At 43.2% G+C, this 15,962-nt stretch overlaps 1 protein-coding gene across 1 annotated transcript in view; it reads right to left on the bottom strand.

Moving 5' to 3' along the window:
• Positions 1-8,911, bottom strand: part of TP53 (tumor protein p53) — a 32,612-nt gene extending 23,701 nt beyond the window's left edge. The window contains exon 1 of the mRNA XM_049766230.1: positions 8,820-8,911. The gene's annotated coding sequence lies outside the window, so the exon portion shown is untranslated. The remainder of the gene's footprint in view (positions 1-8,819) is intronic.
• Between the last annotated feature and the right edge of the window lie 7,051 nt (positions 8,912-15,962).

Here is a 15,962-nt window from a genome sequence, read left to right as displayed (position 1 = left end):
TGCATAATACAAACATGGACAACTCTACTATACGTGTATATCAGTATATATACAAAGTTATTGTATAACAGTAACTTTATGATAATCAATCATAGGCAAGAAGCACTGTGAAGAAAGTCCACCTAAAATTATCATTATGTAAGCGTCTTAAAACCTAAATTGAGGGAAATAAAGCAATGATGTTAAAATAAAAAGAGTGAAATTCGTTAAATGAGTATACCTAGAAAGAAAAACAACATTAATATGATGAGAAATTTCTCTTTCAGGTGAACCTTGACTAAATTAATTTGTAAAATTTCATGATTAACTGAGACCTAGAGCAATAATGAAATTAAGACATAAATCCATCCTACAAGGAAACACATTGGGGATTCATGATTTTCAATCTATATTCATTGATCATGCCTGTGGAAAGAATCCTAGAGCATTAATAGCAACTGATAAGGAAGTAAAATGATTATCTGGTGTTCATTGTAGATCTCTAAGAAGTATAAAACAGGATGTATGCTGCTGTGGATTTCACCAATGTATTAGGGACTTTTTTGATCTTCTTGTCATCAAAATTGATCCAGTGTTGTTTTGCAGCAATTTTACAGTATGAAGTACAGTGTCCATAGTGAACTTTACCATAATGGTTTGACACCGATGATAAGTTGTATTTCTTAATCTTGCTTTTATTCTCTGAAGTGAATTCCTCTAAATTGAGGTCTTCTAAAGGAAAATCTACATAAGTATGCAATTTTTTTATTTGTTTGCCATCAAAAGCAAAACGTTTCAAGTGTATTATAAGTACTGGTGGCAGTTTCCATAAGTACGTTTTCTTTGAAAAATCCCTTCTATTTTTGCAACTGTTGCACAGAACTTTGTTGTCATTTCTTAATTCTTCTTCTTTAAAAAATTCAGAGAGGCATTCCTGTAATGTACATTTATCTGTAGATGTAACAGCCAAAGACAAATGAACAAATGTCTCATAAACCTCAGACTTTTGGTGGCAAGTGAGACACTGGAGTATAGATTTGAATTGTCCTTGAAAGAGATCATAAATAATAGATTTATGAGCCTTTTGGTGTTCTGGACTAAATTGTTCATAATTTTCATTTCCCATGAGATGTGTAGTTTTGTCTGTCATTAGATTTACAGTAAGCAAGTCCTGATGTAATCCCTCTATTAGGAACATCAGTAGTTCGTGAGGATCCTGCTGATTGTGTCCAGCAAACTGGTCATTAAGTAAACCAATTGTTACTTTGAAGCTTTCAGGGTTAATATATCTATGAAATCCATTTCCCATGGTTTTGATGAGCCGACCAAATTCTTCGGCTAATTTACCTTCATGCCCCATCGGATTTTTCTGTTAATATCCTTTTTATAATGATCTTTATAAAAATACTGAGTTAAGTCTGAAATATTATACAAGCATTGCAATATTGAGTTCATGTAGCAAGAGTTTCCTATATTTTGGAGCCCAGTTAAGACAGGTTCCTGTCTTTCCTTTTGCATCTCGGAGTGTAAGGGTTTATCACTACCATCAGTCTCACTCATTGTATGGTGTGTGACAGCTAAATCGTTCCCTGCCCCAGAGACCTTAGTAATATTACTGCTGTTAGTGTCTGAAGTATTCTGTTTTTTCTCTGAAGGGGAGTTTGTAGTCTGAACCTGATCATTTGTGCTAGCCCGATTTCTAACAAGACGTAATGGAACCCAAAATTTTTTGGGAGGGTCATCATTTATAGAAACATAGGCATAACCCCTTCCTCTTAGGAGAAGATAGCCAGCTATCCATTTTTCATCCTCCTTGATCCAAATAGGTTTATGGGTTGTTTCTTGTCTCTGAATATCTTCTTTAAAATGTCTTTCTGCTGCAGTGTAGCTTTCCCCTTGGGGTAAGTTAAAGTAATTTAGTGTGATAAGAGTCAAAGACAGCAAATCCGTTGGTGGTAAACCTCTTTTTCTATTTTTTTGCAATTGAGTTTTTAAGGTTCTGTGAGTCCTTTCTACAATGGCCTGTCCCCTACAATTGTAAGGAATTCCTCTGAGATGTCTTATCTGCCATTCCTTACAAAAAAATTCAAAAGTTTTGCTAACATAGGCTGGCCCATTATCAGTTTTTATAGAATATGGAATACCCATCACAGAGAAACATTGTAAAAGAAAACTACAAGCAGCCTTAGATTTTTGAGAAGACATGGGAATTGCCCACATAAACCGAGAATAAGTGTCCACCACAACATGAAGATAAGGTTTCCTTGGAAATAAATCTGTTTGAGTTATATCCATTTGCCAAAGTTCGTTAGACTGTAAGCCTCTTGGGTTTGCTCCTGCTATGTGAGTCTTTTTTGTTAACGGTGCACATACGTTGCAGTTTTCTACAATTTCTCTAGCTTGCCTCCATGGAATTTGGTAATTCACATGTAAACGGCGAGCATTTGTGTGTAGGGCTGAATGTTCCTCTATAGGTGATTTAAATATAGGCATTGCTAGCAAGTCAGCAGTTTTATTTCCTTGAGCCATAGGTCCTGGAAGACCTGAGTGGGCTCTAATATGTGTGATGAAGATGGGCTCAGTTCGTTTTTGAAGAAGCTGCTGTAATTGTTTAAGTAAGTCCTGTATGATCGGGTTATTAGCATTAAGGGATGCAGTGGCTATCACATGACATAAATTTACCACATACAAAGAATCAGAAACTATATTCATGGCTTCAGATACATTTTCTAATAGGTAAATTAACGTTGCTAATTCAACTTTCTGTGCAGATTTATATTTGGTATCTATGGTCATATTAATGTTGTCTCCAGTTATTCCTCCTTTTCCATTTTGGGATCCATCAATGTAAAAAACCTTGGCATTGGGAATAGGGGAATCCCGAACAATTGAAGAAATAACAAACTGAGTTTTCTTTAAAAAGTCCCAAATTTTTCCTGCTGGATAATGGGAGGATATTTCTCCTGTGAAATCTGAGAGGGCCCTTTGTAGAGATTCATTAATTGGCAATATTGACTCAATTTCCTTTTTTGGTACTGGCAAAACTATTATATCTGGATCAAAACCTAGTAAAGATATAGATCTGAGTCTTGCCTTGATAATAATCTCTGAAATCAGTTGTAAGTAGGGGACAACTGAGCGAGGTTGTTTGTTATGTAAATACACCCATTCCAAAGGTCCTGACTGTTGCATCAAGGCCCCTGTGGGGGTTTCTATTGTAGGGAAGATTAACAGTAATACCTTTTCTCCTGGGATGAATCTTGAGAGAAACGATTTTTGTAATCTGCTCAAGAAGATGTCCAATTCATTTTTTGCAGCTGTTGTTAAATTTCTCGGGCTATCTAAAGCAGGATCACCCTCCAACGTTTTAAACAGATTAGATAACTCTGCATTTGGGATTCCTAGTGCAGGGCGGAGCCAATTTACGTCACCTAAAAGTCTCTGAAAATCATTAAGCGTTCTGAGGTTTTCTTTTTTGATAGAAAATTTTTGTGGACGTATAGACGTCCGGTCCAAAATAAAACCCAAATATTGATACGGTGGCATTATCTGTATTTTTTCTAAAGCTATTTTCAGTCCTGATGTTTGTAAACAGTCAGTAACATAAGAGTATAATTCCTGTAAATCTGTTTCGTTGTTCATTGTGAGCAAGATATCATCTGTATAATGAAATATCATGGCTTGAGGAAATTTTTCACGAGCAGGGCTCAAAACCTTATCTACAAAAAACTGACACATGGTTGGGGAATTCAGCATGCCTTGGGGGAGAACAGTCCATTGGAAACGTCTGCAGGGATGGGTATTATTGAGAGAAGGAACTGAGAATGCAAAACGTTTTTTATCATCTGGGTGGATAGGAATATGGTAGAAGCAGTCTTTCAGATCAATTATAATTAGTGGCCATTCCTTTGGAATAACTACAGGTGATGGTAAACCAGTCTGCAATTTGCCCATAGGTATCATGGATAAATTTATAGCTCTAAGATCCATCAAAAGTCTCCATTTACCGGATTTCTTTTTTATAGTGAATATAGGTGAATTCCATTGAGAAAAAGATGGTTCAATATGTCCTAAACTTAGCTGTTCCTCCACTAATTCTGTCAGCACCTTTAATTTATCAGTTTTAAGGGGCCACTGACCTGTCCAAATTGGTTCATCAGATTTCCATTTTATTTTTATTGGTGCTGGTGTTTTTACGGTAGTGGCCCCCACTAAAAATTTTGGGTTTTTAAATCAAAAGAAGGTTCGGGCTCTTCTGGAGCTAATGGGATGTGGAATTCTGCTTTCCACTGTTTGTGTAGGTCACGGCCCCACAGGGATGGTGAAAATGGGCCCACGTGAGGTCTGATTATTGCTTTTTGATTTTCTGGGCCGTAAAATAGTATAGTCCTCGTACTCAACAGACAGGAACTCAGGCCTCCTATTCCTTCTAGGGAATACGGGATTTCCTGAAGAGGCCAATTTTCTGGCCATTCTTTATCAGAAATTACGGTAACCTGAGCACCCGTATCTATCATTCCATCAAAGGGTTTGCCTTCCAAGTGAAGTTTGATCATTGGGTGTTCATCTTTACATTTAGTAACCAGAGCCACGATTGGGTTTTGAGCAGCACCCGGATCTGTGCTTCCAAAACCTCCAATTCTAGTCTTATCTGAAGTCCCAAATTTGACATAAGGCACTATTACTATCTGGGCAATCGCTTCTCCTTTTTTAAAGGTCCATGTAACTGGTACAGTAATAACTACAATGATTTCTCCCATGGAATCTGAGTCAATGACACCAGTGATTACTGATATACCCTTTATGTTGAGGGAACTTCTGCCAAGAGTCAAACCCATGGTATCTGGGGGTGGCGGGCCTACAATGCCAGTTTCTAACATGTAAGGGCATGCTCCTGGGTAAATTGTAATGTCCTCTGGGCATAATATGTCTAATCCGGCACTCCCTGAAGTAGAGTGGATTAATTCCCTTATCGTGATGAATTTTCTTGGGCTGGGCTTGGAAGGATTATTGTCTGTGAACTTTGCCCCTGATTTGGAAGGGCCTGGGGGGAGGCCCTGTGGGCGTTTCCCTGCATCTTGTATGTGTGTTCTTGGGGAGCTGAATTTATAAGGAGACGACAATTTCTTTTGATATGTCCCTGTTTTCCACAATGGTAGCAGGTGATTTGCCTCCTGGGGACTGTGTTAAAACCTCTACTTAGGTTATTATTAATGAGGTTTCTGGATCTGCAATCTTTCGCCCAGTGGCGACCCCTTTTGCATTTTGGGCAAAGACCTGGTTTCCGGAAAGTGTTCTGTCCCCGAGGGGAGTAAGACATTGTTCCCTTGGTAACTGGGAAGGTTTGTACTGAGTCTGAGTGGGGTGGGGGTTGGGGTTCCACATAGACATTCCGGCAGGCATAAAGGTAATCATTCAGATCTGACTTTTCATTTAATGTATTCAATACTAATCTACAGGGGCCGGGCGGTGGCGCTGGAGGTAAGGTGCCTGCCTTGCCTGCGCTAGCCTAGGATGGACCGCGGTTCGATCCCCCGGTGTCCCATATGGTCCCCCAAGAAGCCAGGAGCAACTTCTGAGCGCATAGCCAGGAGTAACCCCTGAGCGTCACAGGGTGTGGCCCAAAAAAAAAGAAGAAAAAAAAAAAAAAAAATACTAATCTACAGGCTGAATTTGCATTATGATAGGCCACAGATTTTACTAGGAAGTTTCTAATCTCCTCATCTTCCACCTGTAACTTCAGAGCATCTTTAATCTTACCTACAAACTCTGCAAATGACTCATAAGGGCCTTGGGTAATTTTTAAAAAGTTTCCTCTACCAATGCTGTTAGAATCAATTTTTTCCCATGCTGACAATGCAATCTCCCTGATTAAATTTAAGATTTCCTTAGGTAAAGCTGCTTGTGTCTGAATATTTGCAAATTGATTTTCTGCCATCAATAATTCATACGATAGAGTAACACCTGCCACTTGCTTTTTCATACCATCCGGACTATATAATTTAGCTTTTACGCCTTCTGAATAGTACATTTCCCATTCAGTTCGCTGTTTAGACGACAGGCATATTTCAGCGATTCTTTTAAAATCATACAAAGTCCAAGATGAGTTATGACTCCAAAGTCTTAATAACTCCACACTGTATGGCGATTTTGGCCCATTTTCTTTACATGATCTTTTAAACCGATCTAATTCTTCCATCTGATAGGGTACATAGTTAGAAACATTTACCCCGTCTATAGGGGATAAGGCCTGATTAGCAAAATTACTCTGAATAGAGCTCTGAGACTGAGCATGTGGTTCATTTTTTGAATCTGCTCTGCTCTGCGATTCAATTTTGTGACTAGAAGGAGGCATACTTCGTGGAGTTAGCACTGGAGGTAGATCATTATCTGAGTCACTACTGTCAAGCAATTCACTAGAATCAGGCTTAACATTCTGAGTTGTTTTTCTTCCAGCAAAAATTTCTATATTGTTGATGGTGGGGCTGGATTCGTCAGCCTGCACCTTGGTCTGAGTTTTCGTCAGATAAATTTCATTATTATCTATACTGGTTTTAGCCTCACCATTTCTACACTTTCTATTTCCTAAATAGAAATAACAGCAAATAACTATGCTCATAATAATAACGTTAGTCAACACAGAAATTCCACAAACTATGATGGCTAGAGACACTACACTTTTCATTTGAAATATAGACCACAACCATCCAACTGCAGTGATTGTCCTTAGATCAAAACCAATTAGTTTTAAACAAAATGGAATGATCCACTTGTATACTAGAGCACCAATGCGTAAGACTAAGGGTGGTAAAATCCACATGACTAACCACAGAAACCATTTGATGGTCAGCATAGGAAATTTCCAATGAAATATTTCACTTACAGTTCTGAGGGTCCAGGGTTCAGGTCCCTGTCCGGGCGTCATTATGTAGCAGGACAGCCCCTGAAGAGGTTGACTGATGGAGGGATGGAGAATGAGGCCCTTTTCTTCCAGCTCGTAGCACGTGTCTGCCACCCTGTCTAGCCCACGGTTCTGAGGTGAAACGGCGGGTAAACAGCTCGCAGACAATCAGGCTCGTGGAAATATTTGCTTTATTTGGATGGACAAAACTGAAGTCCAAAGACTCCGATTCAGTTCCAGCCAGCAAAAGCCTCTCGCCTTCCACAGACCCTTGCTCTTATAGTCCAGAGTCAGGTCCCACCCAATGGTGGGATCAGATACCAACCAATGGTGGAAGCAGAATCAGGTCCTACCCTAGGGTGGGGGCAGAATGCCAGGTCACACCCTAGGGTAGGGCACAATCACCTAATCAGATTAGGGTGAGCAACATAGTAATCCCCCAAAATATTTACATACACAACAAATAACACCGGAGCACAGCCAGATGTCACACACACACACACACACACACACACACACACACACACACACACAGAAAGGAAAAAAAGTTAGAGATCTACTCCCATCTTCAACTTCTTTATCCAAGTAACATGAAAACATACAGCCACTAAAGAAATTACAAGAACTTTAACAGCATCTTCATTGAAAGTAACTCCAAAGGGAGAGTTGTACAAGCAGGAGAGGTCCAGTTTCCATCTCCAGCAGTGCATGGGAGGTTCCCAGAGAAACACTAAGGAGAGATTAATCTGACACTCCTGGGATGGCCCTAACTCCTCTTGGCCCCCCCCCACGCCAAGATACGGGTAAGAGATTTTTTTGTTGTTTTTTCTTTTTTCCCTTTTCTTTTTTTGAATTGATATTTATAACCTCTAGACAGACTCCTCCCAGGTTTTTTTCCCTCTTCTTTCTTTTTTTCCTCAAACAGAACCACATAACTTGAATCATCTCATTTGGCCTCATAAATTGAGGGGGGGGGGGTGGATGGTACCAGGACCAAATAGTCATATAATCATAGAGTAGAAATAAAAAATAATTAGATTTAAACACCAAACCCAAAGTCAACAACAACAGAATCGGTACCCAATCTACAACAAGCTATACACAGAGCCCCAATTATACTAGAAGTCTGGGGGATAAAGAAGGGAGATAGGGGCCGGGAAGGTGGCACTAGAGGTAAGGTGTCTGCCTTGCAAGCGCTAGCGTAGGACGGACCGCAGTTCGATCCCCGGTGTCCCATATGGTCCCCCAAGCCAGGGGCGATTTCTGAGCGCATAGCCAGGAGTAACCCCTGAGCGTCAAACGGGTGTGGCCCAAAAAACAAAACAAAAAAAAAAAAAAAAAGAAGGGAGATAAAGGATGGATCCTGGGAACAGGGGTAGAGGGAGGACAACACTGGTGGTGGGAATGCCCCTGATTCATTGTCACTATGTACCTTAAATATGACTGTGAAAGACTTGCAATTCACTTTGTTGACAATAAAAAGAAAAAAAAAAAAGAATTTGGGTAAGAGAGACAATTCAATCAGTTGGCTGTGGGCTTTGCATGTTGGATGCCCAGGTTTTGATACCTGGCACCACTTGATCCCCTGAACACCATTAGAACACATCTGCAGTACAGAGCCAGGAGTGGTCCTGAATACTTCTGCGTGTGGCCCCAAGCTCCTAAACATCTTTAAGACAATTCTGCATGCAGTGGACTCTGGTTCCACCACTAGAGCCTCCAGAAATGACCCAGAGCAGTCAGGAGTAAGCCTTGAGCACCCTGAGATGTGGCCCAAGCCCCAACCTCCCAAGGGGAAACAGCTAAAGGAGAATGGAAATAACCAATAATATAGTCATACAATGAAAATATTAAAATAGTTAATCTAAGCAAGATGAATGAATTTTACAAATTACAGTGTTGGAAGGAAACCAGACACAAAAGGTGACATAAATCTGACCTGGGCTCAACCTCCAAGCAACCAATAAGGTCCCCAAGCTGGACAGGAGTGATCCCTGAGCACCAAGGAAGAAATAAGCCCAGAGCACTGCCAGTTGTAGCCTAAAAGAAAAAACAAAAAGGTATGTATTACATGACTCTCTCGATATTAAGTTCTCTAATAGGTAAAACTAATAGTGGCTAGAGAAAGTATAGGGTTCAGAAAAAGGCACCCATCTTGAAAGTGGCCTGTTTGATTTATGCTCCATTGAAGTCACTCCTAAGCATGGAGAGGAGCAGCTCCTACGAACCACTGGGTGTGGTCCAAACTCCAGATGTCCCCCCAAAAAACCTGATAGTGACAAATCAGAATAACAGATGGGAGGGACCAGAGTTGACAGTACAGCGGGTAAGGCGTTTGCCTTGCACCTGCCTGAACCAGGTTCAACTTCTCGTACCCATATTCCCTGCTACAGCCCTCCTGGAGTGATGATTGATCATTGGATATGACCCCCCCCCAATAAAATACTCCATGGGGGGGGGAAAATACAAGATGGTATTATCATGCCTGGGAAGCACTGAAACTTTTCTGGAGGTGTGTCAAGGTTCTGCATTTTGGTAATGATATTTTTCTGCCACAATTCAAAGCTCAGAGACTGTGGTTGCTCTGTGCCATGTCTGGGACTGAACCAGGCCTCTTGCAATGTCAAGCATGCATGCAGTCATCCATCTGCCGGGTCCAGAAAATGTTCTGCATTGATAGAGACATTACAGGCTGGTTTGCATGTCACCTCAAGACTGCAGTGGGCACCCATGCTACCTCAGTTTAGAAAATAATTCAGCAAGTAAAGACTGACAACAGTGTCCTAGCAATGGCCTAGAATGAATGGTCAGGATGCAAAGACTGCAAGTTGCAACTTAGAACACTTTTTTGCACAAGCACAGAGCAACCATCAAAATCAAAAATCCACAAAAACATCCACACAGCACGCAACTGGAGTCCATGGAAAGACAAGAAAAGAAGCAAAGTCCCAGGAATTCCACTGCCCTGCCTCAGAAAACCAGAACCAAAACCAAAACCAAAACCAAGCACAAAACCAGCCAGGCCTGAAACCTGCAGCTGGGACTTCCGGCCGCCCTTTCCTGGCCCCGCCCCTTCCGGCCCCCGACGTCCGAGCCGCGTCCCACACCGGAAGTGGCTGAACGCGAAACTAAGCGGCGGAAGAGTTTTGACCCTACGGACGACCCGTCGACTCTGGTGGAGCAATTTCCCACTGGTCCAATGTTATTTAATCTGGGAAAAAAAGAATCAGGGTTTTTTCTCTGCATATCAAAAAATGTATAAAAAATCTCCTGTCAAGTCATGGTTGTGCCAGCTAGGTGGCAGTCCATTGGTGCAGTAGGCCAAGCCAGGAGATGGGCTAAAGTTTGCATCAAAACAAACCTTCCTTTCATGAAGCCTGCAGGGCTGGAACAAAGGAGGAGAGGAAAGAACCTCTCTGAAAAGCATCTTTTTTTGGAGGAGGAACAAAATAAAATAAAATAAAAAACAAATAAAAGACAAATGGAACAGCCATAGAAAAGCAGAGCCAAACAATTGTGAGGCCTGGCCCACAAGGACAATCTTGCTGGTTTGGGGGGACAAAAATCTTCTCCAATAGCATTTTCCATTCATGAGTTGGGTTTTTCTCAGTGTAGGGGAGCAGGGACTGGCTGGCTGGCAAGAAAAGATCACCCCTGGCAAGACAAAGGCCCGGAAGTTGTGCACTTAGAAGCTTGAGGTTTTCTGATCCCACTCAAATAATTGTGTAGGGTGCAAGGTTGCATCCAGCTTGGATGGCTCTAAATATAAACTCCGCAGCCTTCAATCCCCAAATCTTTGATCTGATCCCCAAGTCTTGGGGGTCAGATGCTCTGGTGTCTTATCTCAGGATTTAGGGTGCTCTGTATTCTAATTTCAGGATTCCCTACACCTGGCAGGGGAGCAGAGGGAGTGATGGAAGAACTTAACAGGCTTTTGTAAGGATTCCCAAAGATTCATCTTCACCCACCCAGCCTCAGTGCAGGTTTCAGCTTTAATTTAGAGCATCCAAATAGCATCCCCACCCACCTCCAATCTACCCTCCTATTTCCCTGCATTGCAATTTTGGGGGTACCTCTGGCCAAGAATCCATTTCTGCAACTAGCTTGAGACACACACACACACACACACACACACACAACCACAACACACACACACACAGACAAAACACACACAAAAAAAACACACCCCAGCCTTGAACCCCAAGATTCTCTCTCCAGTGAAACAAGAGCTTACCCAAACTGGGGGGGGGCTTGTCACCTTCCTGGGAAGCCTTCTCCAGGGCCCGGGCCAGGTAGGCCCCTGCGCCTAGCAAGGAACCTCTGCACTTTGCAGGGCACCAAACTTTTAGCGCCAGTCAGAGCACATGGGAGGGGGAAATCCCAATCCCAGAAGCCCTTGCGAGAGTCCTGGCACGAAGCCGGCCAGGCGCCATGTCAAGTAAGGGCAAAAGCATTTAGCATCCAGGATGGCCAGCCGCCATGATAAGTAAGGGCAAGCACTCGGCCTGCGGGATAGGACGTAGGCGCGTTGAAGCTGGACAGGCGCCATGTCAAGTAAGGGCAAGCATTTAGCCTGCGGAAGTGAAGGCTGGCCAGTCGCCATAACAAGTAAGGGCAAGCAATTGGCCTGAAGAAAATTAGGCAGAGAGTTGCTGGCATTTTGGAATAAGAAGAATTGGACGAACCAAAGGAGCTAAAGCAGAAAGAGGAGAAATAATTGAAAATATTTCTTCTGCTGTGTAGTAAAGGTGGAATGAAGAAAATGTTCCTAAGGCCTAGAGTGCTTACCTTGCACCAGGCCTACCAGGATTTGATCCTGGGCATCCTCCAGTACCATCAAGAAAGATCTCCATATCTCAGAGAGGAATGAGGGCTTTTGGTCTTCCTAAAACAAATGTATTCTGATCAGTTATGTCCATTATGTAACACATTTTCTTTAAATAAATTAAAAAGGAAAAGGAAAAATAAAAAGAATGAGGATCTTGTTTCAGACAGGCTCAAAGCTCCTGCAGAGTGTCTGCATTTCTTTCATGGAAATTCTAGGAGGTGCTTGAAGATTGGATGGGGGAACATAGTCCAGTTCATACTCTTCCTGGTCTCTCCTAAACAAGAACATTCTAGAATGTTTTGCTAGGGTGTTTGTTTGCCTTGCACACAGGCAACCTGGATTCGGTCCCCCGGCATCCCAGAATCATTGAGCACAGCTAGGTGTGGCCCAAAATACAAACAAACAAAAAGAAAATCTTTGGACGTGCTTTCTTTTTAGTTTTTGTTTTGTTTTTGGGTCACACCCGGCAGTGCTCAGAGGTCACTCCTGGCTCTGAGCTCAGAAATTACTCCTGGCAGGCTCAGAAGACCATATGCTATGCTGGGATTCGAACCACTGTCCATCCTGGATCTGCTGTGTGCAAGGCAAAAGCCCTACCATTGTGCTCTCTGGCCCCCTGACTACCTGGGTTTTAATGACTTGTATTAACCCATTCACAATGTGTGGCCCACCCAGGAGTAGAGAGAGCACTGTCATTGCTGATCCCAGGAATGGTGTGGTCTATGTTTCCCATGTAGTGACTATATTTCCCTGTAGCAAGGTCGAGTCTTGACTTGCTCCAGCAGTCTCTGAACATTCTTATGTACAAATATGATTGATGTGCATAGAAACAAAACTCCTCATGTAACCAAACACAAATTCCACCTTTCTCTGCAGTGCTCCTGTGTTCTGCAGCACTCTATAGCAGCTAGGGTGTCTAATGGATCTTGTAGCCCAATTATTGTTTGATGAACTGCTCTCAGATCTTTCTGTTGTTGTTGTTTTGTTTTGAGGCCACACTTGGCAGTGCTCAGGGGTTACTCCAGGCTCTGCACTCAGAAATTGCTCCTGGCAGGCTCAGAAGGCTCATTCATATAGAATGCAGGGATCGAACCCCGGGCCCATCAGGCAAACACCCTACCCACAGTGCTATCCCTCTGGTCCCTGCTCTCATATCTTCTGCTATTTGCAAAGAGGACTTTTTGGACACCCAGGACAGTTGTGCCCATTCCAGCTATTCCTTCCAAATGGCTCGCAGAGGATGGGCAGGATGACAGCCCATTTAGCTCTTAAACCAGGCAGGGTCACCTGATCTAGGAAGAGATCTAAGTCTGGCATGAGGAAGACCGCCTGACACTCTCTTAGCAGGGAGGCATAGCACCAGCATAATCAGAACAAGCATTGGATAGAGATAAGTAGGGTTATCAGATAAGGTTATGTTGCCAACAGACTACAGCTTCAGTGTTATCTTTCCCAGCCCTGCAGGTACAACAGTTCTCAGGCCACATCTAGGATGACAGTCACCAGAAGGCTGAGCCATCAAGGTGTGTGTGTGTGTATGTATGTGAGTGTGTGTGTGTGTGTGTGTGCATCTCAGACCATCAACTGGAATCAACCTCTGGTGGGGTAGCCAATGTTGTTCACATCAGATGAAGACTTCCTTTTGTGTTTATTGTTTGTCAGGTGGCCAGGGTGGTGCTGCATTGGCGTGTGGGTGGCAGGCTGGGGAATGATCCAAATGCCATCCCTTTCTCAGGAGCAGAACATCTGGGTAGGAGTGGGTTGGCTCCCCCTCCTCTACTGGGAAATGGGACAAGAGACAAGGGGAAGGTGAGGAGGAGTGGAAATTTAATTTTAGCAATCTGGGACAAGAAATCAATGATGTCTTAGGAAGATTTCCTTAAGTTTCTTTTTCGTTTGTTTGTTTTGGGGCCACACCCAGTGACGCTCTGGGGTTACTGCTGGCTCTGAGCTCAGAAATTGCTCCTGGCTCAGGGGACCATATGGGATGCTGGGGGATGGAACACAGTCCGTCCTAGGCTAACACTTGCAAGGCAGACACCTTACATCTAGTGCCACTGATCCAGCGCCATCTTTTTTTTTTTTTAATAAAAAGTGATCAGTTTTGATATAAGCCACTGTGTAAAAGTCTGTAGCAAGTTCATCAACAACTCTTTCTTGTTAATCAAGTTAGTCAGGATGGAAATTATCTAGTGGAAGTTTTCTATATTGATTTTTCAGAATTGCTGTGCAAAGGAAGGTGTGCAGTAACATAAAAAGCTGGACTTAAGGCCTCTCATCCTATCAGACAGACTTTCCCAGGTTTTATGGGAAGAGTATCAGAGTAGCAGAGATTTTATGTTTGCCTAGCCCCAAGGAATGTGTCACAAGTGGTTCTCCCGTACCCATTTTTAAGACTGTGGGATCTTAAAAACATCAGGAGCATCAGCATAAGCCCCAACCAGGTTCGTATCTGGAGTTTAAAACATGGCCAGTTCTGGGGCTGGAGCAAAAGCACAGCAGTAGTGCATTTGCCTTACATGTGACCGACCCAGGATGAACCTGAGTTTGATTCCAGGCATCCCACATGGACCCCTAAGCCAGCCAGGAGCAATTTCTGGGCACAGAACCAGGAGTAACCCCTGAGCACCACCAGGTGTGGCAAGAAAAACTAAATAAATAAATAAATGTTTCAAAAAATAAATAGGGGGGCGGAGTGATAGCACAGTGGTAGGGTGTTTGCCTTGCATGTGGTCACCTGAGACGGAACCCGGATTCTATTCCCAGCATCCCATATGGTCCCCCGAGCTTGCCAGGAGCAATTTCTGAGTAACCCGAGTGCTGCCGGGTATGGCCCAAAAACAAAACTCAAAAAATATTTAAGATAGTAAATAAAACATTGCCAGTTTTAAAACCTTGAATAAAGACAGATCAGTGCTATCTCCAGCATACCTACCAACATCAGAGGTTCTCAGAGTTTTCTTCCTAGAACTTCTGGACTATACTCATTCCGTGCCATTTCCATCACACCAGCTATCGGATTAGTGCCACATGCAGAGGTTCTCACAACACACCTTCCTAAATGTGAATCTTAAATTTCCAGATGAAAACCTCCGCAGGATGAGCAGTCCTGCCTGACCTTAGCATATTAATAGTCCAGCAGGTTTCTGCCCAGTCTCCTGTCCTAACTCAGAGACCTCCCCATCATTTACCAGGATGGATGTCCTGGCCTAAAAACCAGTTTGCTGCTGGCCCATTTCTGCATTTCCATCCTGAGTGGGGCTCATCGAGAATGTCACAGTCCCTTCTCTGGCCTAGAAGGGAACTAGCTTTGGGGGTGCATACTTGCAGTTGGAGCTCTTTGCAGGGAAAAAAAAAAAAGTAAGTCCTAGACCTTACCCAAGCCTTTCAGGTCCCTTGTCTTCTTTCACAGAAAAGAATTTCAGGAGAGGGGGCTGGAGAGATAGCATGGAGGTAAGGCGTTTGCCTTTCATGAAGAAGGTCGGTGGTTCAAATCCCAGCATCCCATATGGTCCCCGAGCCTGCCAGGAGTGATTTCTGAGTTTAGAGCCAGGAGTAACCCCTGAGCACTGCCTGGTGTGACCCAAAAAAAACAAAAGCAGAAAAAAAAAAAAAGAATTTCAGGAGAATAGCAATGAAGTTAAAACAGATTTTATTTTGAGGAACTAAGAAAAGGGAAGGGAGAAGATAAGAAAGCATAAGGGAGAGCACTGGCTTCTCCGCAGGGTGAGAAGGCCTCGGGACATATCCCAGAGTTAAAGTGGGAAAGTAGGAAGTACACAGCTCAAGGGAAGATGCGGGTAATATGGGCCCAGAGAGATAGGACAGCGGTGTTTGCCTTGCAAGCAGCTGGTCCAGGACCTAAGGTGGTTGGTTCGAATCCCGGTGTCCCATAGGGTCCCCCGTGCCTGCCAGGGGCTATTTCTGAGCAGACTGGCAGGAGTAACCCCTGAGCAACGCCGGGTGTGGCCCCCCCCCCAAAAAAAAAGATGCGGGCAATATGTGTGTGCAGACCGCGGTTGACTCTTTTAGGGTTTTTCTCTCAAGATTCACCTTGTGGGACTGTTTTTCTAGTGAAGATTCCTACATTAGGATTGTTGATGGGTATGTGTGGGGTGTGTGGGATTTGTGGGGTGTGGAGGGAGCCGATAGTCTCCTTTGATATTCCCTTCCTGGCCTTTGTTTTTCCTGCCTGTGCTTCTTTAGGTAGGAGGTCCAGTTTTTTTTGGGCTTGTAGTGGTGCCAGATGAGACT

Source organism: Suncus etruscus, chromosome 20, assembly GCF_024139225.1.
Source record: "Suncus etruscus isolate mSunEtr1 chromosome 20, mSunEtr1.pri.cur, whole genome shotgun sequence".
In the NCBI taxonomy this organism is placed as follows: domain Eukaryota; kingdom Metazoa; phylum Chordata; class Mammalia; order Eulipotyphla; family Soricidae; genus Suncus; species Suncus etruscus.
The sequence above is the reverse complement of the archived record's forward strand: the minus strand, read 5'-3'. Positions and strand labels throughout refer to the sequence as shown.